The sequence below is a fragment of the Ovis aries genome, chromosome 18 (genome assembly GCF_016772045.2).
Source record: "Ovis aries strain OAR_USU_Benz2616 breed Rambouillet chromosome 18, ARS-UI_Ramb_v3.0, whole genome shotgun sequence".
NCBI classification, from domain to species: Eukaryota; Metazoa; Chordata; class Mammalia; order Artiodactyla; family Bovidae; genus Ovis; species Ovis aries.
The window spans coordinates 63,523,193-63,545,217 of record NC_056071.1 but is presented as its reverse complement, the minus strand read 5'-3'; the positions used below and the strand labels follow the sequence as shown (position 1 = coordinate 63,545,217).

General features: G+C 41.5%; 1 protein-coding gene and 10 non-coding genes across 11 annotated transcripts in view; all 11 read right to left on the bottom strand.

Annotated features, from left to right (window-relative positions):
• LOC105606646 (uncharacterized) overlaps positions 1–22,025 on the bottom strand; it is a 180,762-nt gene that overhangs the window by 58,724 nt on the left and 100,013 nt on the right. The window contains exons 33-38 of the transcript XR_009597285.1: positions 21,038–21,110; positions 19,067–20,531; positions 18,060–18,116; positions 17,113–17,198; positions 10,629–16,269; positions 9,466–9,993 (exon numbers count right to left, since the gene is read on the bottom strand). The gene's annotated coding sequence lies outside the window, so the exon portion shown is untranslated. Of the gene's footprint in view, positions 9,994–10,628; positions 16,270–17,112; positions 17,199–18,059; positions 18,117–19,066; positions 20,532–21,037; positions 21,111–22,025 lie in introns of the transcript that reaches the window.
• Positions 9,474–9,547, bottom strand: LOC114109238 (small nucleolar RNA SNORD113/SNORD114 family). Its single transcript, XR_003585917.1, has one exon. It is a non-coding gene; the product is annotated as a small nucleolar RNA SNORD113/SNORD114 family (small nucleolar RNA).
• MIR3955 (microRNA mir-3955) lies at positions 10,465–10,570 on the bottom strand. The gene has a single exon (NR_107888.1). It is a non-coding gene; the product is annotated as a microRNA mir-3955 (primary transcript).
• Positions 12,376–12,451, bottom strand: LOC114109237 (small nucleolar RNA SNORD113/SNORD114 family). The gene has a single exon (XR_003585916.1). It is a non-coding gene; the product is annotated as a small nucleolar RNA SNORD113/SNORD114 family (small nucleolar RNA).
• LOC114109232 (small nucleolar RNA SNORD113/SNORD114 family) lies at positions 13,187–13,258 on the bottom strand. The gene has a single exon (XR_003585911.1). It is a non-coding gene; the product is annotated as a small nucleolar RNA SNORD113/SNORD114 family (small nucleolar RNA).
• LOC114109217 (small nucleolar RNA SNORD113/SNORD114 family) lies at positions 15,813–15,888 on the bottom strand. The gene has a single exon (XR_003585898.1). It is a non-coding gene; the product is annotated as a small nucleolar RNA SNORD113/SNORD114 family (small nucleolar RNA).
• On the bottom strand, positions 17,662–17,735 carry LOC114109214 (small nucleolar RNA SNORD113/SNORD114 family). The gene has a single exon (XR_003585895.2). It is a non-coding gene; the product is annotated as a small nucleolar RNA SNORD113/SNORD114 family (small nucleolar RNA).
• LOC114109233 (small nucleolar RNA SNORD113/SNORD114 family) lies at positions 18,609–18,681 on the bottom strand. The gene has a single exon (XR_003585912.1). It is a non-coding gene; the product is annotated as a small nucleolar RNA SNORD113/SNORD114 family (small nucleolar RNA).
• Positions 19,235–19,311, bottom strand: LOC114109221 (small nucleolar RNA SNORD113/SNORD114 family). The gene has a single exon (XR_003585901.1). It is a non-coding gene; the product is annotated as a small nucleolar RNA SNORD113/SNORD114 family (small nucleolar RNA).
• Positions 20,418–20,489, bottom strand: LOC114109234 (small nucleolar RNA SNORD113/SNORD114 family). Its single transcript, XR_003585913.2, has one exon. It is a non-coding gene; the product is annotated as a small nucleolar RNA SNORD113/SNORD114 family (small nucleolar RNA).
• On the bottom strand, positions 21,601–21,672 carry LOC114109225 (small nucleolar RNA SNORD113/SNORD114 family). Its single transcript, XR_003585905.1, has one exon. It is a non-coding gene; the product is annotated as a small nucleolar RNA SNORD113/SNORD114 family (small nucleolar RNA).

Genomic DNA, 22,025 nt, shown 5'->3' with positions numbered 1-22,025 from the left:
TACACCCATCGGAATCACCCACGGGAAGTCCTGTGCTCCGCCAACCACACCTCCACGGGCTCCGTGCAAACAACCTTCCAAGACAAGAGGACTGAGTCATAAAACCAAGTCCAACTGGGTGAGCACATGTCTGACCACAACCGCAGTGTCCAACCCAGAAGGGCTGTTGGACGGCAAGGCCAGCCCTGGGGACACGGAGCTGGAGCAGAGCCGCTCCCACCTTTGGGATGCTTCTAATCTAACGAGAACTGAACAGCTATGGCATGAAACTAGGGGTGCTGCATGGGTCTAGGTGCGAATGGGGGAAAGACGAGAAACTCAGGCTGGAACGTGGCAGAGGGGAGGATGCAGAGTTTCAGCCAGCCTGAATGTTCCTCAAGATAAACACAGGGCCCATGTGACCGGCTGAGTCAATCAGCGCCCTCAGCCTTCCACCCATCCAGGTAGCACTACTATTACCATCACTGTCGTCATCCTTATATCCAGGGACACACGGAATTGGACTGATGACAGTCTTCAATCCCAATACCAGCCATCACTGGCCTACAAATGGCTCTTTCAGTTTATCCTCTTTAGGCGACATTTTAAGAAGGTACTGCTCATTCGTAAACCCACCAGAGCGTCAACCCAGAGACACTGTCGTTTGCATCCCCCAGGGCTGGGTGGCCATTCTGTGCAGCCCCAGGGTCACAGGGCTCCCCTGCAGCCCTGCCATTGGAGGTGGGCACCCCCTAGTCCTGGATTATGGGAGCTGTGCTCTGGCCTCCACCTCTCACCCTGATCAGTTCTCGCCTCACCGTTCCTGACCTGGGGACCAGGCTCAGCCTGGCTCTCCCTGCTGGGAAGCAGGCAGGCTGGTCTCAACAGCAGACCAGCCCCAACCGAGCTTCTCCCGGAGGTCCTGGCAGCCAGGGCTCAGGGGCAAGAGAGCACCAAGTGGGCTCTGGGGCAGGGGGCAAGCTCAGGCAGACCCAGGGAGGCCCTGCACCAGCTCCCCTGGTGGGCAGGGCCCTGTGATCCTTGCATTTTGAAACGAGCTGTTTGGGGCAACTGTTAGGAACAGGAAGAGCATTTTCTAGATGCTTCTCTGCAGGGTTTTCATAACCCTTCTCTGCAGGTAACCAAAGTTACCGCACTAGTGGACCTGGCCAAGAGCCCTGGTTCAGTTCTCTCATCCCGACACGCAAGCTACAAACTGTGCTGTGATGTTCTCAGGACCCAAATCCTGGCATGCATGGAGATACTGCCTCCAATCCCACAGGGGGAACAGCAGACACCAGGCTCCGTGCCCAGAGCACTTCCTCACTCCTCTCTCAGCAGAGGTGAGGGGACAGTCGGGGCCGCAGCTGGGATACATCTAAGCGGGCCCACCTTCCTCCCCTCCGGGCAGCCACCAGCAGCTCACACTGACACTGGGGACGTCTCCCGGGGACGTGGCCCAGCCCCCACCAAGCTAACAGACGCCCATTGTATCATGTTGAAAAAAGACACGAGCTGGGAGATGCCTTAGATCTGCGGGAAAAGAAAATAAAACCTGGCCCCGAAATCACAAGTGAGGCTCAAGGACCTGAGAGGATCCCATGCGATGGGACAGACTTTCTCTTGCCCCAGTGGGCGAAAGGGGGTGAGAGAGCGTGGTGTTGTCATCCTTGCTTCAGTCTGCAGACGGGGAAACTGAGGCCAGGCTAGGCAGCCTCTGGCTACAACCGTGAGACTCAGGTGACGAGAAGAAGGATGCAACTCCCCTGAGAGGGTCCCTGGGGGAGACCAAGGTCCCCTGCGAGCCGGGGAGACCAGGGGAGGGAAGGCCAGTGGGGAGATTCTGCGCGGGAGGGAAAACCAACAACACGGCTGAGGGACGGCAGAACACGTGACACAGAGCACACGCGCTGCACCCGGCAGGGGGCTGCACGCAGGGGCCACGTACTCCGGTCAGGGCACAGCTCTTCACACTTTCAAGATGCTGGCAGAATCAATGAATGAAATTTGACTTCCCTTTTACAGATGACGGGCATGGGACTTGGAGAGGCCTGGTGACGTCCCCAAAGGCACACCTTGTTGTCCTTCCTGGTAGAAAGAAAAAGAAGTCAGAAGGGAAAGAGACGCAACAGAATTGCCTGTCCTCGGGGGTCCAGTCCGAGGCCAGCGTCCACTCAGCGAGGACTGTCGGCCCCTCAAGCGCTCACACACGTGTCCCATTGATTTCACGACCCGCTCAAAGTCCCCTCTGGCTTCTGGAGGGTCTGAGGCCTCCACCAAAAGCTTGAAAGAAGAGCTGATGAGGCTGACCCAGCCCGCTCCAGTTTCATCAAAGAAGCAAAACCAAACCGCAAAATTCTGTCTTGCAAACCCTCAGCCTACTCAGTGACAGCTGAAGGCTTGTTTTCAATCTTCTCTTCCCTTCTTCAGGATGGAGGCCTCAGCGACCCCCACAAACCAGACTAAGTTCTGGCCGGTGGCCACTGGGTTTCAAATTTTGAAACGGGCCTTTTGCAAAATGTTCAGTTTCAAGCCCTTGGTCCAATTGCTTACATCCTGTCCAAACTTCCTGGGGGAGTGAGATTTATTTAAGAAAGGAATAAAAGCCCCATGTTCAGCCCATTGAGTGAAAACACGTTCCATCCCAGGCAATTTCAAGGATTAAGGTTACATATCTCTTAATGAGTCGCAGGCAGAAGGCAAAGTGGAGCTGGCTACAAGAGTAGGACCAGCCTCAGTCATGAGGAAGTGCCAGTCCTTGGTGCCAAGGACCCCGATTCTCTGCCAGGGAGGTAATCTGCCCCCAGCATGGCCTCACAATCATTCCTTTGTACATTAATCCATTCTTTCACTTCATCTGCATTCTTACTGATGGATGAACCCGACTGCATAGGTTTTGTGCTGGACAGTGGGGGGTCCCAGGCACCCGACACTGAGCACCCCCAGTTGGGAAGATCAAGGCTGGCTGGGAAGGCACATGCCTAACCAGATCATGGCCTAGCAATAGGACAGGTTTCTGCACAGAAGTCACGTTCATGGCCATGGAACAGCTCTCAGTGTGGCGGGGGAACTCATCCCACCTGGGGACATGGGACAAGTCCTCCAGTGATTGAGCACTGTGAGGAGAGGGCTAAAGGATGAGCTTGTGCAAAGGGATGGAGAAAGAGACACACGCAGACTCGGGCGTAAGGGGAGTGGTCTGCTGGGTGGTGCAGGAGGCCAGGGAGCATGTGGCGGGAGCTGTGGCTGGAGGACAACGCATGAGGATCCTTGAGCATGAAGCCAAGGAGCTTGGACATCACCCCGAGGCTCTGGGAACTCATGAAAGAGCTCTAAGGAGCGGGGGAATCTTCTCCAGGCATCCTAGAAAGACGCATAGGGAGGAGGAGCAAGAAGACCAATCAGAGGCAGATGAGAGCCCAGTTAGCCTGGACCAATGTGGAGTGATGGAGATGAGAGGGGTGGACTCCCTGGGCTCCCTGGAGAGATGCTGAAGGTGGGAGAGACTGGAGTCCGAGGCAGAGTGAGGGAGGGGTCTGGGATGGTGAGTAAAACAACACCAGTGGTGCTGTAGAACATTCTAGCAACGTTAGCTAGCAACAGCTGGTGTCCCAGGCAGCCATTTTGAGAAACTCAGTGGAATATGGTAGAGGAAAGAGAGAAGAGTCAAGACATGCTTCATGCTACCCTTGCCTTGCCATTTGGCAACGCATCTAAGAGAAGTACTTGAAAGCTGATGGGGCACATCAAAGCCTGACATGCAACAGAGCCTTCCTTAACAAGTAGGGTGCTTGCATGAAGGCAGCGGTGGCTGGCTGGTCACACCTGCCAGGAAATGACCGATCAACAGCTGCACTCCAGACTCCAAAGAACACTGGTCTCTCTCTCCTCCAAGGATGACCGAAGACCCTGCTGACCTGATTGATCCCAGGGAGCTGAGCCATTGACCGGCTCTCTCCAAGGCTACAGCCTTGTCCTCCTGTGTCTCCCTGGACATGAGAGAGAAGCTCAGGGGGCTTCTCATGAGTCCAGATGGCAGGTTCACAAAGCCCTGGGCACCTGGGCTTTACAGCACTGCTCACACGTGTAATTAGGTAATTTTGAAAATCTATCTCCCACTCAAGACTGGACCCTCCACCAAGGCAGAGATGAGATGTGCCTTATTTCTTGCCGTCCAGCTTCTTGCACCACAGAAAGAGCCCAGTATTTTCTGAGTACGTGAAAGAATGAATGATTCATTCACCAAGCACTTCTGGATGCCCAGACCTTCTTCTGGGTGAGCGTGACACAGAAAGAAGACCCCCACACTCAAGAAGTCCAAAGCCCTTTGGGAGAAATTGGGAGTCCATAGCTAACGAGGCAACGTGGGCTCTGTCGGCAGTATGGACAAAGGGTGAATGAGTGAGAAGGGGCAAGTATGGGCAAAGGGAGGTGGAAAGTGGAAGGAGAGTGCAGGGAGCTGTGGGAGTGTGAGAGGCAGGGGACATCTGTGTTGAGCTGAGAGGTGAGCTCACCTCATTTCCCCAGGAACTCTGGAGAAACGTGGGAACCTGGCTCCAGTACTTGCACACACTCGCCAGTCAGATCGAAGAGTCTAGCCCAAGGCCATCAGTGCTTATCGTCCTGCTCATGGTCAGCATTAGGAGGGTCCACCAGCTACCAATATGGTCTGAACTCCTCTACGGAGGGACTGGAGTTTAACCAGATGGGAAAGAGTTGACCCAGAAGACTCAAAATTAGAGGCCCAGATGCCCACGGTTAGGAAAGAAGGTTCGATTCTACCTGTTCAGTCTGCAGTAGAAAGGTCAGTGGTTTGAGCCAACATCAAATCCTTGTGAGGGAGACGGCTATAGTCCAAGCCCAATGGCCAAGCAGCATGATCAAGTTCAAAGGAAGGATGCAGGATGAGGAGTGGGAGATGAAATCCAGGGTCAGGAGCCGGTCAAGACAAGAGAGGAAGAGGAGTGGTCAGTGTTAGATAAACCACGGATACTGGACAAACAATTGCTGGAGGGAAGGAGCGGATGGGAGGGGTAGAGGGAGGGAGGGTGGATTTGGGGCAAATGCCCCATACGGTGAAAAAGTGCGGTCAACTCACGTTTCTTGTTGTCTGTCCCTGGAAGAGGGACAGATGCTGCCTGAAAGGTGAGTAGTCTGGGCTCATCCTAACTGGCATTCTGTAAAAACTCAGTTGAACTCTTCATTCTTCTGGAACAGGGCAATACGGGTACCGCATCCATTTGGGAGCTTTTAAATGAATGCAGGCGACACTATTACAGCTCCTTAGTAATCTCAAAGGCATCTCTTCCCTCCCTGGCACCACATTATGTACAGGACAGGTATTATGTTAGGTAAGAAGAGCCTCATAAGCTTTTGTTAGATAAGGCTGGGCTTCCCAGGTGTCTGCTAGTGGTAAAGAATCTGCCTACCAATGCAGGAGATGCAAGAGACTTGGGTTCAATTCCTGGATCAGGAAGATCCCCTGGAGGAGGGCATGGCAACCCACTCCAGTATTCTTGCCTGGAGCATCCCATGGACAGAGGAGCCTGGCAGGCTACAGTCCACGGGGCCACAAAGAGATGGACACAACTGTGTGACTGACCACACACACACACACACACACACACACACACACACACACACACACAGACAAGGTTAATTCTCAGGACAATCCAGCCAGGGAGCTATCATTATCCTTATCTAAGAGGTGATGGGGAGGCTGGAGGTCCAGGGTGTTCCCCGTCTAACCCACTGTCCCGCAGCTGGAAAGCAGGAGGAAGTGGAGGAGCAGCCCCCCTCACTGGAGGCACAAAAACAAGACTGTGTTATTTTCGACCTCTTGTCTTGGCAGAGGCAGGGGCAGCTTTCGGGAAGACCCAGGGCCTCCATTCTACCAGTCCAAGCCAATGTTGCCCAAGGATGGGCCGAGGTCCAGGGCAGTCGGAACTGCCAGGATCCTGTCTCATTGTCTGGCACTGGATGCAGGAAGCTGGACTCAAGGGAGAATTTGCACGCGGGTGGGAGAATGCCACGGACCATCTGACACACCGTCACCTCCCCGCAGAGCGGCTCCCGGTGGTTCTCAGCAGGGCCATCCGAGTTCCACAAAAGCACGTGTATTTTTAGCTCTTCGTTCATTCATTCAGCAGTAATTTACTGGGCGCCTCCTAGGCTCAGGCTGGGAAGGCCCTGTGGAGACAGAGAAGAACCTGACCCAGTTCTTGGCTGTCTGGGCAGGTCAGCTTGGTGGAGACATGTAAACAAATGCTTGTGAGCAGAGGATGATGGGTAGCGCCGGGTATTTAGCATGCGCCCTGAGGCTGGGGTGTGGCTTGAGTGGTCAGGGAAGGAAGCCCAGTAGGACCTGCTCCACTCACTGCCGCACACACGGGTCACTGACTTGCTCACTCATTTATGGATCCGTTCCCTTATTCTCTCTTCCATTCACAGAGCGCTCCGTTTGTTCTTGGATGACATACTCATTCACTGAGTCATTTACTCACTCAATAATTACCCTTTCCCTCGATAACTCTAATACATGCAATCCCCCATCCGTTTGCCTATTCACTCCCTTGTTAATTAGTGCCATGCGTTGATTTATGTACTCATTAGTTAAATTATTCAACTTTGTCCTATTTTTACTGACTTTACTCCCTCACTCATTTTTTTGACTTATTCATCAATTAATTCATTTGGTTCCTCATCAACTCACTGGCTTATTCATCCCTTCCTTACTAACGTCTACTAAACCATTTATTGATAAACTCGTTCTGGAATCCGTTTATTAATTCACTCATCTTTCACTTACTGGAACACTGACCTACCAGTCTTTCATCCATTCCCTCCTTGACCTGTTTGTCACTCACCATCCACCTCTTGACAATTTTACCTACACAGAGACTCATCCACGTAAGAATGTAACCTACACATATTGATTCACTCGGTGCATTATTAATTTATTCCCCCATTCTTACACTCCACATTTTCACTCAATTTTCCATGCCTTTGTTTACCCAAAGACTCATTCATTCACTAACGCACGGCTTCATTCATTCATCGTTTATACCATTTATTCAGTAATTCATTCAACAAATATATTAGAGTGCTCTACGTGCAGTGCAGACGAGGCGTGCAGTTCCTAACGTCCTGGGTCTTACAAACCAGAGATTCAGTCATTGCCTCGGGCATCTTCTGTTTTAGGAAGCATGTGATATGTACGTGAGGTCCTGTGCTTCTGGAAACCCATGATTTGGCTTTATATTGAATTATTATATTTATCAGTTATGCCAGCTAATCCCAAAGAGTTACGTGCTGGCTGGAACTAGATCTGATTTAGATAAGAATGCCGTGACTAATACAGAGCCTGACATGGATCTGGATCTGTATTTGCTGAGCTGAAATTATTACCCTAGTATTGGTTATTTTTGCACTCTCTCAGATACCAAGTGCCAGAAAAAATTTTTAAATGTGGGGTATAGGGACCTCCTGCCATCACCCCCTATCAGATCACTAATATTTACCTGGAGATAGGATAAAAAAATAATTCAAGTAATGAATTCTCGTCTCAGCATACAAAATACCCAAATAATTTCAATGCAACACGCAGAGCAGAACTGCACACTGGGCTGCCCCATGCTTAGTGGCTGTGTCGTGGCCGACTCTTTGTGACTCTGGACTGAAGCCCACCAGGCTCCTCTGTCCATGGGATCCTCCAGGCAAGAATACTGGGGTGGGCTGCCATGCCCTCCTCCAGGGGATCTTCCCAACCCAGGGATCGAAGCCAGGTCCCCTGCATTGCAGGTGGATTCTTTACCTGCTGAGTTACCCAGGAAGCCTGAACTACACACTATGTACTATTACAACAAATATCTTTTAAAATGTTTTATTTCATAAATTTCAGTAATGTAGAATTGTAATAATTGTAACCCTTGTTTCAAAATACATTTTCACCACTGGTCCTCTTCTTACTTAGCTTTTCATAGATTTAACTGACTAAAATACAAGAACAAAAACAACGAATATTTTAACTACTATGTCCTCACTATACACAGAATTAATATTGATAGATTAAATCTTCTTGGTTAAATGGATCTCAGAGAAGCAAAACTGGGTCGACCACAATCCTTGTTTCACAAAATTTTATCATTGGAATATTCCTGGTCATTTTATATATGAATTTTATTTATTAATGTAGTCAGGTATGCATTTTCAAAAATAAAATCAATAGCAAAGAATCTGCTTCTAAACAAGAGGGAAGTAGGCATGTGCTGTGTGAGGCAGGGAGCTCAAGCTCGCTGCTCTGTGACACCCTACAGGGGTGGGATGGAGGGGGAGGCGGGTGGGAGGGCAAAGAGGAAGGGCATGTATGGCTGATTTGTGTTGACAAGTGGCAGAAACCAACATGATATTGTAAATCAACGATCCTCCAGTTAAAAGTGAATTGATAAAAAAATAAACAAGAGGGTAAGCTTTGACTATTAAGTCTCTCTGTGCACCCCTTAAACAGAGTGGTACACAGCTGAATGAAACAAATCTTTGTTTCATGAATAATCATATCATTGGTCATTGGCCACTGTGATTTTACTAGCCTGTTTATCCTTAATTTGTTTAATTATCTAAAACCCAAGGAAAACACAACCAACCTAAGAATAATATCTTTGACTAAGTCTAGAATTCATCTATGCCCTTTTTACTTTAAGAGGTAGCATTAAATCTATTTTCTAATGAAAATCTTTTTTTTTTTTTCCTTTTTCAAAATGAATCAACCATGACGTTTCTCAGACAAATTCTTATCCTTGGTGCCAGCATAATCTTTGATTTGTTTTATAACTGCATGAAACAATCTATTTTTAAAGAATATACTCATCATCTATAAACAAAATGACCAAACCAAGAATAAAAACTTAATCTCATACTTATTTTGATCTATATTCTCCTTGACCACACAGGTAACAGTTAAATAACAACTAATCATTAAATAATAACTAAAATAACCAAGGTGCAGTCATTCTGGGGCACAAAACAGATGAAAAAAAGAATAATGTTCACTGATCTTCGTCTCATTTTTTACACTCATTCATATAGGTAACCATTTCTTTAATCCTAATTTTTTTCTTTCATGAATCAAACCCACTTCAAACTAAGAGAAGGACATATATGTAGCTTAGCTGTGTCTCACACAAACCAGTAACAACTTAATGTGTGTCTTCTTAATGGACCAACGTACTTCAGACTGAGTGAGTGAAGTAATTATATTTCAGAACTGAAGTTTCAAACTGAACTGAAACTCATTTCAGAACTGAAGTAATTATATTCCTTGTTTTATAAATATCCTCAAAGTTGGTCTGTTTTGACCTCTATTTTCTTTTCAATATATTTATTGATCCATTCATTTATTTGCAGATAGTATAAAGCCAGTATCTATGAACTCTCTCAACCAGATTTTCAAACATCCTGAGATGATTCCCCCAAGAGTCATACACTGTCTTTTCACCATGGACCTCAGGGGTTCCAAACACGATTGATCATAATTTTCATTCAGATGCATTCCATTCACATCATTGGTCCAGGTGTGGTCCTTCAGCATTTAATTTGAACAGTTTTTAGATGTTACAATGAACAGCCATAAATCCGCTGTCCTAACTCAACAAATGGAGTACTGACTTCCTAAATGAGGAACAGCCTAGACCATCATCAAGAGAAGAATGGGACAAACATTAACAAGGGACATATCAGTTTTGAAATGAATGGGAAAGCTCCGTTTTGTTTTTTCTATCATTTGCGCTAAATTGTGTTAATCATAAACTTCAGCTCATAACACATTCTCATCATAGGTCTATGCATGGGATTTAATTTTAACTACATTTATTCTTTTTTAATGATACAGTGGAAACCCACAAACTAACCACCCAAACCAAGAGCTTTATTACTCACATGGTGTGCTCCTTCCCCAGAGGCATTAGGCAAAGCTCTTCATGGGTGGAGAATAACTTAATGAGTTACAGTCGATCCATCCTGTGGAATGAAAAGATGTTGACAAATGAAAATGCCTGGATTCGGGTTTCAATTAAATGAACACTAGGTAACCATGACAACAATTAATTGTAAACAATCATTTATACTACATTCTCATCTCTGGCTCTACGAATGAATGGACCTCCATTTTATTAATTAATGTATTCAGTTCATTTTAATAGCATAATAAGTACCCTTAAATGAACCACCCAACGTAAGAACTATGAATCTTGCAGACAAGAGACTCTGGGCCCTTTACCGACATCGATAAGAGGTTAGAACTTCATTTTGTAGAAGATGCCTGTTGTGTTGAATCAGATTCATCAGGGACCTCGGTTGACAACACAGTCTTATCATTGGTCCTTTTATTACCTTCTTTGTTTATATCCTGTGTTTCCTTTTTTTCAACTGTTCGACTTGCAAAAACCAGGAGTCACTATCAGATAGGCAAGCCATCCGCATGGTGCTCTGGGTGAAAACAAATCTGCTTGCTCTATGATGGACTAAAATCCCACTACCCAAGGTATAAAGTAGTGAGAGGATCAGCCATCAAATGTATCCCATACTTTCAAACCATACACTGAATATCCTAAACACGCTCCCCCAAAGAAGACAAGAACTTGGCTATTACTCACCTTCAACCATGAAGGTCTTGATCATTACAGAATGATTAGTAGTTCATGTCCATTCTATGAAGGACAAAGAAAATAGCAAAAAGAAAAAAGGGGGCGGGGGTTGGGGTGAGGAAGGAGAAATGAATAGGCATTCTTTTATAAATTAAAATGTTAAATGAAATGACAGAATATCTCTTGTCCCCAAAAAGAGAAAAATGGAAAGGAAAAAAATTCTTTCCATTGATCCATGTTTTCCCCTTGATTGACTTGCTATTTAGGTTTTGACTAATTTATTTCATTATTTATTTCCATTTCTGTTAACAAACTAGAACTCACCACTGATCGAGAGCAAGAACACTGACTATGACTCTTCTCTGTCTAAATGACCTTACCCCAAACAGGAAACTACTCTGGTTTCCTGGTCCAGTGGTTAAGACTTCACCTTTGAATGCAAGGGGTGTGGTTCTAGGACGATATTTTTACATGTACAACGCAACAGTTGTATTGACTGGTTATAGCCTAATCCTAAATGTGTAATTCATTCTCAACTCTGGTCTTTTAAAATTTTGTGTCCAGATGTAGCCTTCTGTCCATTGTTCTATAATACAACAGACTGGTAGCCCAAGGATGGAAACTCTGTTTACCACTTACACAGGCCTACAGGCTTCTGCTCCAGAAATTACCTAGCCACGACATTTACCTATGAGGAGTCACTCTAGGGAGCACAAAACAAATATGAAAAAGAATGAAACAGCCTAGATTTTGACTTTACTCTAACACACTAATGAATGCAGAGTGAGAAAGTTTAGCTTAATCTGAAAACTTAGGGTGTGCCACTTGCTTCAGTTGGCAGAAAGTTAACCCCCCTTTTAATCTAATTAGTTCGATAATAAATTTTTTAAACATTTTTTAAAGATTCTTTTTGACATGGACTATGTTTTAAAGTCTTTAATGAATTTGTTACAATATTGCTTCTGTTGTTTAGGTTCTGATTTTTTGACTATGAGGCGTAAGGAATCTTTGCTCCAGTGAAGTCTTAACGACTGAACCACCAGGGAGGTCCCTCAATATTCTTCTTACCCAAACCAGCAAGAGACAGGATTTCTGCTCTAAGAGGAACATCATCTGAATAGAACTGGTTAAATCATAATTATTTCAAGACACGCTCATTACTGGCCCATGCTTTGTCCCTTTGAGCGACTGATTGTTATTAACTTATTCATTTATGCACTCTAATGATAAAACTGCACACGCTTAGTGTCATAGCATGAATAAAACTAACATGCGCAGTGCGTTGCTCATTACCAAACTGATAACAGACAGTGTGCCTCTGTAATGGAATTCTGTGAGCACAATAGCTCGTGCTGCCTAACAAACTTTTATCAGTGCCCTTCTTTAATTTAAACAGTGCTTAATCTTTTATTTAATTTTATAAACATGTTTCCTAATTAGTAATAAAACAAATAACCAGTAGACCAAAGACATCCAAGAATGTGAAACTGACAATTCACGCATCTGTCTCTGTGTGTTGCATTCTGAAAGATAAGCAATGTGAATACTAACTCCTCAAAAATAGATTAATAATACGTGCTCCATTAAGTATGCAATCACTGTTTTAGGCCTGGCCACATTTATGCATTAATTCACTTATACTAATATAGTCATTATCCATGACCCAAAAATGCCCCAAAACAGGATAATCAAATATTTATAACAATTGTCTATAGGATCATTTTCAACAGAGCCATAGATTAGATTTCTTCTCATGGTCGACCTCAGATATGCAAAGAAGTATTATTCATCATCCTTGACTCAGATCCCACAGGTCATTAGCACAGAATCTTTGTCTTCATAGTGCAAAGTCGCTTCAATTGTATCTGACTCTTTGTGACCCCATGGACTTAGCCGTCCAGGCCTGTCTGATGGTGGCATTCTCCAGGCAAGAAAACTGGAATAAGTTGCCATGCCCTCCTTCAGTGGATCTTCCGGACCCAGGGATCAAACCCATGCCTCTTATGTCTCCTGCACTGGCTTCTATACCACTAGCGCCACCTGGAAACTCCCTTTTCTTCATTATATTCTGCCCATTGATATATTAAGTAATGACTTATAACTAAAAAGAAATATACATGAATCAGAAAAAAAAAAACTAAGAACCTTGATATCCCTAAGATCTACCTATCAAATCACTCCCCAGAAACGAGATCTGTTTCTTGAACTGACCTCAGTGCTTCATACATGGATGCCTTGACACAATTTGGCCTATCAACCAATATTGCTGGACTACAGTTGCCCTGCTTTGATTATATTCCTTATTTCTTAACAATGCACTGACCGTGATAAACCAATCCAACCAAGGCACGAACTTAAACTATGACTCACACTGGTCTCCCTGCTCCTAACACAACACTGCGTCTGGGGCCATGGCAGAATGCTAAATCCGTGCAGGAGTAATGGTTCTGAACAGCACAAAAAGAACAAGAAATAAAGTGTGAGACCTTCTATCTACTGGTTGTTTGCATTCCACCTTTCCTGGACACAGTCACTTAATATTCACTAGTTCACAGTATTCTTTCCAGTTGAACCTCAGAGTTCGAGACACATATTCATTGCACATGGCTTACATATCACCAGCAGTTCTCACTGATCCAGCATTCCTTTTCAGAGTCACAGATTATCAACAGTCTGTTCCTTTTTATTGCTGAGTAGTCTTCCCCTGCATAGATAAACCAGATTTTGCTTGTCTCTTCACCACTTGATGGACATTTAGACTATTTGTATGTGTGTGTATGCGCAGTCATGTCCGACTCTCTGAAAACCCATAGGCTGCAGACCTCCAGGACTCTCTGTGCATGGAATTTTCCAGGCCAGAATACTGGAGTGGGTTGCCATTTTCTCCTACAGGGGACATGGATTAAATATTGTCCCACTTTTGCTTCATTCATAACTGATCAAATCTCATATGCTGCCGGTCATCATTCATGATCCTTGTTAGACCCCCATTTTACTCATTTGTGTTACATTTGTATCAATTAAATCATTCATCATGGATATTAATAAAAGTCACGTTATTTAAGAAAATACACAAATGAGATCCTTAAATATTCCTGAACTCTGTCTAAAGAAGCGTTTCCCATATACACTCTGTGTGTGTGTGTGTGTGTGTGTGTGTGTGCTTAGTTGCCCAGCCATGTTCAATTCTTTCTGACCCCATGGACTGTAGCCCACCAGACTCATCTTTACTCAAACAATAAGTGAAACCAAAATAAGATCTTTGACCACTATTACTCACCATGTTCTCTTTCCTAACACAGGCAACGGAATCTTGACCAAGACAGAACCCAAGATCAGCTTGGTGCTGAGATATTCTCCTCTCCCCACTGATGTACAGTTTCCAGTCTCCATGTATGGAGTCATTTAAGTGTTTATTAATTCATAGTAATTTTTATTTTTCTTTCAATACAATAAACATCAAACATGCAACTGACTCAGGGCAATTACTGATTACTACTTATCACTGAAAATATGCTTAATTTAAGACATAATATATTCAGTCCATTTTATTATCTATTTCGATATATAATATTCATTTTCCTGACTAAATATTTTATTAATGAACAATGTTTCACCCTCTTCATCTTTATTCATTGATACATTTGCTAATTTATTCTACCATTGATTCATTTATAATTATATTTTTAAAATTCATGAGCACAAAGACCGAGAAAGAGATCACTGTATAATACTGAAATCTGTCTACAGTCATTTTAAGTATGTTGAATAGATGAGCTCTTTTGCATTTAACCTCAGACTTCTGGACACACAGAATTCACTGTATGTGATTCACACACTAGACAGCATCATTAGACAGTGACTGGTCAACTTTCTCTTCATTTGCATCGATATTTATTAATTCATTAATTAGGAAAGTGAAAGTAAAAGTCACTCAGTTGTAACCAACTTCTTGCGACCCCATGGACTATATAGTCCATGGAATTCTCCAGGTCAGAATACTGGAGTGGGTAGTCACGCCCTCCTCCAGGGGATCTTCCCAATAATTCTATTCCTCCTCATACATTACTGACCTTAGTTCAAAGGGTCAACTGAAGCAGAGACAATAAAGTAGAATTTTTCACTTTGGACCATCTTCCAGGCACACATATATATGACTCATACATCAACACTGGTCGTAATTGATCTAATATTGCCCCCCTTTTTTCAATCATTTCTATAGCATTATTGATCAAATAATTATTTCACTAATAATAATTTTTAAAGGGATGATTCACAAAATTTCAAGAATACTTTTTGTGCCCCTAATCTATATATAGAATTATTCTCACAATGACATATCTCTTGTTAATTATCCTCAGTTTTTCTTATATACATCAATATACTGTTAACTCTATCCCATATTTATCACTAAAATAGAGCTACATTCTCTAAATATATTTCACACTTTTAAATGAATAACTTAAGAAAAACAAAAACTGAGAAAGCAACTTCACTATTACTCACCCTGTATTCCTATTATGCACAGGCAACCAGAGAGCTCGCGACGGTGGGAGATGCACCGGTTCCGAGAAGCACAGACAGTAAAATAAATTAAGACACAATCACCATTTCTGAAGGGGCATCAGTGTTTTCAATTTCATTAACGATACCTTTTGCTTTACAACATACATTCCTAATTGCACCACGTTTCATCCTATTGTTTTTTTTAATGAATTTATGCATATATGCCTAATGAAATGAAAGTTGCTCGGTCTAGTCCAGCTCTTTACGATCCCATGGACTGTATAGTCCATGGAATTCTCCAGGCCAGAATACTGGAGTAGGTACCTTTCCCTTCTCCAGGGGATCTTCCCAACCCAGGGATCAAACCCAGGTCTCCCTCATTGCAAGCGGATTCTTTACCAGCTGAGCCACAAGGGAAGCCCAAGAATACTAGAGTGGGTAGCCTGTCCCTTCTCCAGCGGATCTCCCCAACCCAGGAATTGAACCGGGGTCTCCTGCATTGCAGGAGGATTCTTTACCAATTGAGCTGGGACAGAAGCTAATTTCATTATTAAAAACAAATCTAAGGCTATACAAGAATATGACCAATATTGATCACAATCAATACAAGAATATGATCTTTGGATATGTCTCATATCTCTTTACAGAAGCAATTTCAACAGAGGAACAGACTAATTTTGTTCCATGTTGGACCTCAGAGTTTCAGACACATATTTTCTCATTGTCCATGACTCCTTTATCATAAGTCATCATCACTGGTCCATGACTGGATCTATTCCTCTTCATTTGTATGTTTGTACTGATTAAATTATGAATGCGTTGATACAAATAAAAATAATACATGGTTCATAAAAACTCTAGGACAAGATCAAGGATATGCCTAACATCAGTTTGCAGAATCATTCTCCACATAGACTAAACCTTTTTAATTAATAGACCTCAATCATGTTCATTATTGATTAATCAACATAGTACTTCATATTTATCATTAGGCTGTGATAAACTTTTCAATGAATTTAATATTTTCTAATAATACTATAAATACCCTTAAACAGATGACCCAGTCCAAAACAATAATGTTGACCATTACTCACCTTGGTCTCACAATCTTGGTAACAGCAGAGGCTAAAATCAGCTCCAGCATCTATTCTCAAAAGGATCAAGCAGACAAGATGATAAAAATGTTGAGACTTTCTCTCCATTGATTCAGAGTTTTCACAATTCATTTCATAGTCATTAATTTACAGGAATACTTATTTTGCTCTTAATAAACCAAATATAAGCATTGTAACTTTATTAGTAAATGACGATCATCACTATTATTCCCACTCAAAGACATATACACTTGATTATTTTATTTTCCATTCCAATTTATGTCATCAGATTTCTACCTAATACTTTTAATGAACAGTGTTTCCTTGTTTCATATTTATTCACTTATATATTTGTTTATCTTGACATTGATTTCTTAATAATAATAATAATTTTAGCTATTATTGTACACAAAGACTAAGAACATGATCCCTGTATATGCCTGGCATCTCCCGATAGGATCACTTCAAAAGAGAGGAAAGTATTAGATTTTTTGTGTTGACCTGTGGTATTCGTCATCAAAGAATCATACCACAAATCATCATTGTTTGTCCATATTTGTCCTTGTTACCTTCCTTCATGTCAACACTTTTTACTGATCATCCATTCATTATTAACTACATGAAGAAAAAGTGCTTCAGGGTCACAAAAACGTAAAACAAGGAAGGTCCTTGGCACTTTCATTTGTCTATAGAATGACTTCCCACAGAAGCTGTCATCAATTGACCTCACAGTTTCCTATCCAGATGCATTAATATAATGTTTCATATTAACCCTACTTTTACCATGCGGCTATGGTTCACCAACATCGATTCTTTTTTTTATAAAATTTAAAGAATGCAGTGAAAATCTGACAGAAATGAAAACCACAAAACCACGAAGAGGACTGACTCACTTTGCTCTCCTAACCCTGAGCGCATCAAGTGCAACCGCAGAATCCATGACCACGAGGAAGGCTTACATTAGTCCACGGTGACAAGTCTAAGGAGGAGAAGATAAACCAGAAGATAAACAAGGCATTAAGATAGCATTTTAACTAGTCTTTGCATTCCATGTTTCCTTTAGTCATTTAAGTAGGTAGTGAATTGGGATCATTTAGACTTCAGTTTCTCCTAGGTAAATGAACAGTATCAATCTTGACACTGACTCAGATCACAGACACAAGACACAGAGAACTTAAGCAATTTACTTATCAATAACAATGTCATCTTAGCCATAAAGTTCCTGATTTACATTTGTTTTTATTGTATATTAAGAGAATTTCTTGACTAACCACTTTTCTATGGTTGAACAAAGTTTCACCAATTTCATCTTTATATATTATATCATTGATCCAATTATAAACCTAAAAAGAAAATGTATGAACATAAAACAAGATATTTGTATATGCCTGACAACTGTCTATAGGGTCACCTGGAACAGAGGCAATGGGTCTCCATTTCCATTGGACCTCAGAGTTCCAGACACGTATTCATTGCATATGACTCATACACGCACCAAAAACCCATCATTGATCCAATGTTGTATCTACTTTCTTCATTCACTTCTATGGTATTTATTTATGAATTCATTAATTCACTGAAAATAATTTTTAACTACCCAATTATTTGCAAAAAGCAAAAAAAAAAAAAAAAAATACCGAAACCACTATTCTATGTAGAGAATCATTTTCATACCAATATATCTCTTTCTTTATACCCTTTGTTTTTCTCCTACATGTCAATTCAGTGCTTATCACTGGGCTACTGCTGGCAATTCTTATTAACTGTTACTTTTCAACAATACATTAGATGCTCTGAAAAAAAATCACAGAAAGGACACAAGATTTTGACTTTTACTCACACTGGTCTCTGTGCTCCTAACACAGAGATGCAAACACAGAGCTCGAGGGCGTAGGGTCTGCAAAGAACAAAACAGTCAATGATTAAAAAAAAAAATAGTTTAAGTACAATGCCCATCGATCCTTGATTTGCACATTTCATTTACTCACATATTGAAGTATTTATAAATTATTCATAATGGATCTATTTTTCTCTTAACAAAATGAATAACAAACTTGAGACAAATCCATAATAGTATAAGTGACTCTTAATTGATATAATACTTAGTCAAAGATATACTGGTGAGCCACTTTTTCCTGACTGAGTTTCAGTATTTTCAATTTTACTAATATAATAGTACTTCTTGCCTTGCCACCTGTTTATACTTAGACAAGGTTTCACCCTTTTTACTTATTATTCCTTTTTCTTTACCTATTATTTACATTTCTTTATTGGTTCTAAAATTAATCTTTAACAATAATAAATGTAACTCGATGAAGATAATAGATGTACTGGGTATATTTCAACATCTGTCTCTAGGATGAATTAAAAGAAATACACTAGGTTTTTGTTGGACCTCAGTATCAGGATATATATTATTCATTATATAGACTCATCTGCTACCAGTCATCATCACTAGCCCAAGAAAACACCCTTTTATTTTTCATTCTCATAAACATTTGGGATTATCTGTAAATTTGCTACTAAATACACATAAATGAAAAATAAACTAAGATATCTGCAATATCTATCTCAAAAATCTTTTCCAGAGACCTCAGAGATACATTTATAGATTAATAAAGATAATATTTCATGTCAATCTGATACTTAACATGGCATTTCCCCTTCTTTGATTGTTTGAGCAAGCTCCAAGAAATCACCAAACAGGAGCTGGTGATGGACAGGGAAGCCTGGCTAGCTGCAGTGAATGGGGTCGTGAAGAGTGGAACACAACTGAGCAACTGAACTACCAACTGTCCAGTCAAACTAAACCATTGGCTATGACTTACATGGTCTTAACATACCTACCACACCAACGAACCAGAGAGCGTAACCGTGGAAGATGCTTCCACCCGCCTAGGTGCACCCATTCTGAGGAGTATAAGGCAAAGGAGATGATAATAAAATGAGGCACTCTTTCCAACGTCTCTCTACAGAATATCTTCTCTGCTGTGAATGGACAAGCTTAATCCAATATTGGACCTCAGAGTTCCAGACACGCTTCCATTGTATATGATTCATATTGATGATGACCAGACATCATCATTGATCCAACATTGGTCCCCTTTTTTCTGCACATATTTCTTTATCTTGACTGGTTAAATAAAAATCCACTAAGAAATTTAGCAAGAACAATTCAAAAAATAAAGCAAAAAGATGCCAGGTGTACACTGAAGTATTATTACTTTAATGTATCTTTCGCAATAATACACTGTTTTCCATATATACATTCATCAGTACAATAGCTCATATATCCATATTCAACACTGATGCAGCTGCCTTCTTTACCTATAGTCAATATTTCTTTACTTATATTCAACATTCAACAATAATACAGTAAATTACTTTAATGAAAAAAAAAAACAGAGAACTTCAACTATTACTCACATTAATCTCCACCTTCCTGTTATACAGAGGCAACCCCAGAGCTTCTGTCCGTGGAAGATGCTAAATCATCGGTACTGGCTTCTTTCTGAGGAGTAGGGAACACAGACGATAATAAAAATATTGACACCTAATAACCACTGGTTCTTGTTTTCTATACTTCGTTTACTCAGCATTTAGGAATGTATTACTTTTCTTTCTGTTCACATTCTTTTAATCTTGTTAAAACAAAAAGCTCAGTCTTTAGCTTGAAGCAGAGCTACTACACTGTCTCTTGAGCATTTCCAGGTCTTCCCTGGTGGCTCAGTTGGTAAAAAGTCTGCCTGCAGGAGACCCAGGTTCAACCCCTGGCTCAGGACGATCCCCTGGGCAAGGACATGGCAACCCACTCCAGTAGTCTTGCCTGGAGAATCCCATGGACAGAAAAGCCTGGTGGGCTACAGTCTCCGGGGTCAGAAAGAGTCAGACATGACTGAGTGACTAATATTTTCACTTTCATGCATTTCTATCTAATCTCGGTCAAAGATGTGACCCTCACTCATTTACTGAATACGATTCAGTGTTTTCAGGGTTTATTATGGTATCTTTTGTCTCACTCAATATGTTCCTATTTGGACAGTGCTTCACTTTCTTGCATTTGCTCAATGGTTCTTCACAGATCCATTAATAGTAACAAATTTAAATCTATGAAATCAAAAGAATATAACCTACCTATATTCCTGATATCTCTATAGAAACAATTTTACCAGATGGAAGAGACTGCTGATGTTCTGGGTTGGACCTCAGAATCTGAGACATGTTTTCATCAAATAGGACTCTTCCCATCACGATCATCATCGCTGGTCCACGATTACGTCTCTTTTCTTTATTCATTTCTATATTTCTTTTCCTTAAATCATTGAATAAATGGTAATATATATTAATCATTGAATGAATAATAATAAGAAGCATATAATAATGGTTGTTGTGTTGTGTTAGTCACTCGCTCGTGTCCGACTCTTTTCAATCCCGTGGATTGCAGTCCACCGGGCTCCTCTGTCCATGGGATTCTCCAGGCAAGAATACTGGAGTGGGTTGCCATTTCCTTCTCCATTTAATAATGGTAATAGTTTAATAATAATAAAGATAATAATTGTGATAATAAAAATAAGTATCCCAAGCATGACACACTTAATACCCCTAACCTCAGTTTACAGGATTAGTTATCATTAGGAGTCTTCTCAACCAGTTTTCAACCTCTATTCTGCCCATTATCAGTTATTTGAAATAATCATTCTTGATTATTTATCATTGAACTATGGTAATTTTTTGATTAATTTAATACTTTTTAACAATACCATGAGGACCCTCAGACAAATCACCCAATCTAAGACAACAACCCTGTCCATTGCTCACCTTAGTTTCCTCCCGATCACAGTAGGTGCGACAATTGAGCACAACGAAAGCTGCAGTGTCAGAAGCATCCGTCCTACAAAATAACAAACATGCAAGGCGGCAAAACTACTTAGATACTCTCTCCATTGATCCAAGAATTTGACCGCTCATTTGCATAGCAACTGAGGCATCAACTACATTATGCTCATATTTGCTCTTCCTCTTAATAAATCAAATGTCAAACTTGTAACTGACTCAGCCAGTAACTAATGCCTGTCACTTTCTATATCACCCTTAGCCAAAGAGGTAATACCCTCATAACATATCTTTCCTATTGATTATGAGTCTTTTCATTATATATATAATAGTAATTTTTGCCTAACCACATATTTTTATCATTGAAAAGGCAACATATTTATCATTTTTTTATATTATACATTTGTATATTAATTATTTCATTGATCCAATTATAAAAATAGAAAAAAATGCATGGTGATAATAACCAAAATAAATATCTTTGTGTATTCCTAACCTCTGCCTAAAATGTCACTTCACACACGTCAGTGGACTTGATTTCATTTGCATCAAACCTCAGAGTTCCAGACTCATATTCATTGCACACAACTCGTACGCCTCAGGGAGTCACCATCGATCCATTACTGTCCATCTCATTCGAATAGATTTCTGTTATTTATGAATCACAAATTCACTAATAATTTTATCAGCACAATTTTTTAGAAAGAGATGATATATACAGAATTATTCTTACTTTAACACACTAATACAAGAATATCACCTCTGTATATTCCTGAGATCTCACGAAAGAAACAGTTTCTCATCAGAGGGAAAACAGTGCCTATGTCTGCATCCTGGACCTCAGAGTTCTAGCCACGGTTTCATCGTTTAGGACTCTTCCCGAAACGATCATCGTCATCAGCCCACGACTGACACCCCGCTCTTTGTTCAGTTCTGTTTGTTGCCTAACTCAGTAATTCACTAGTAATAATTT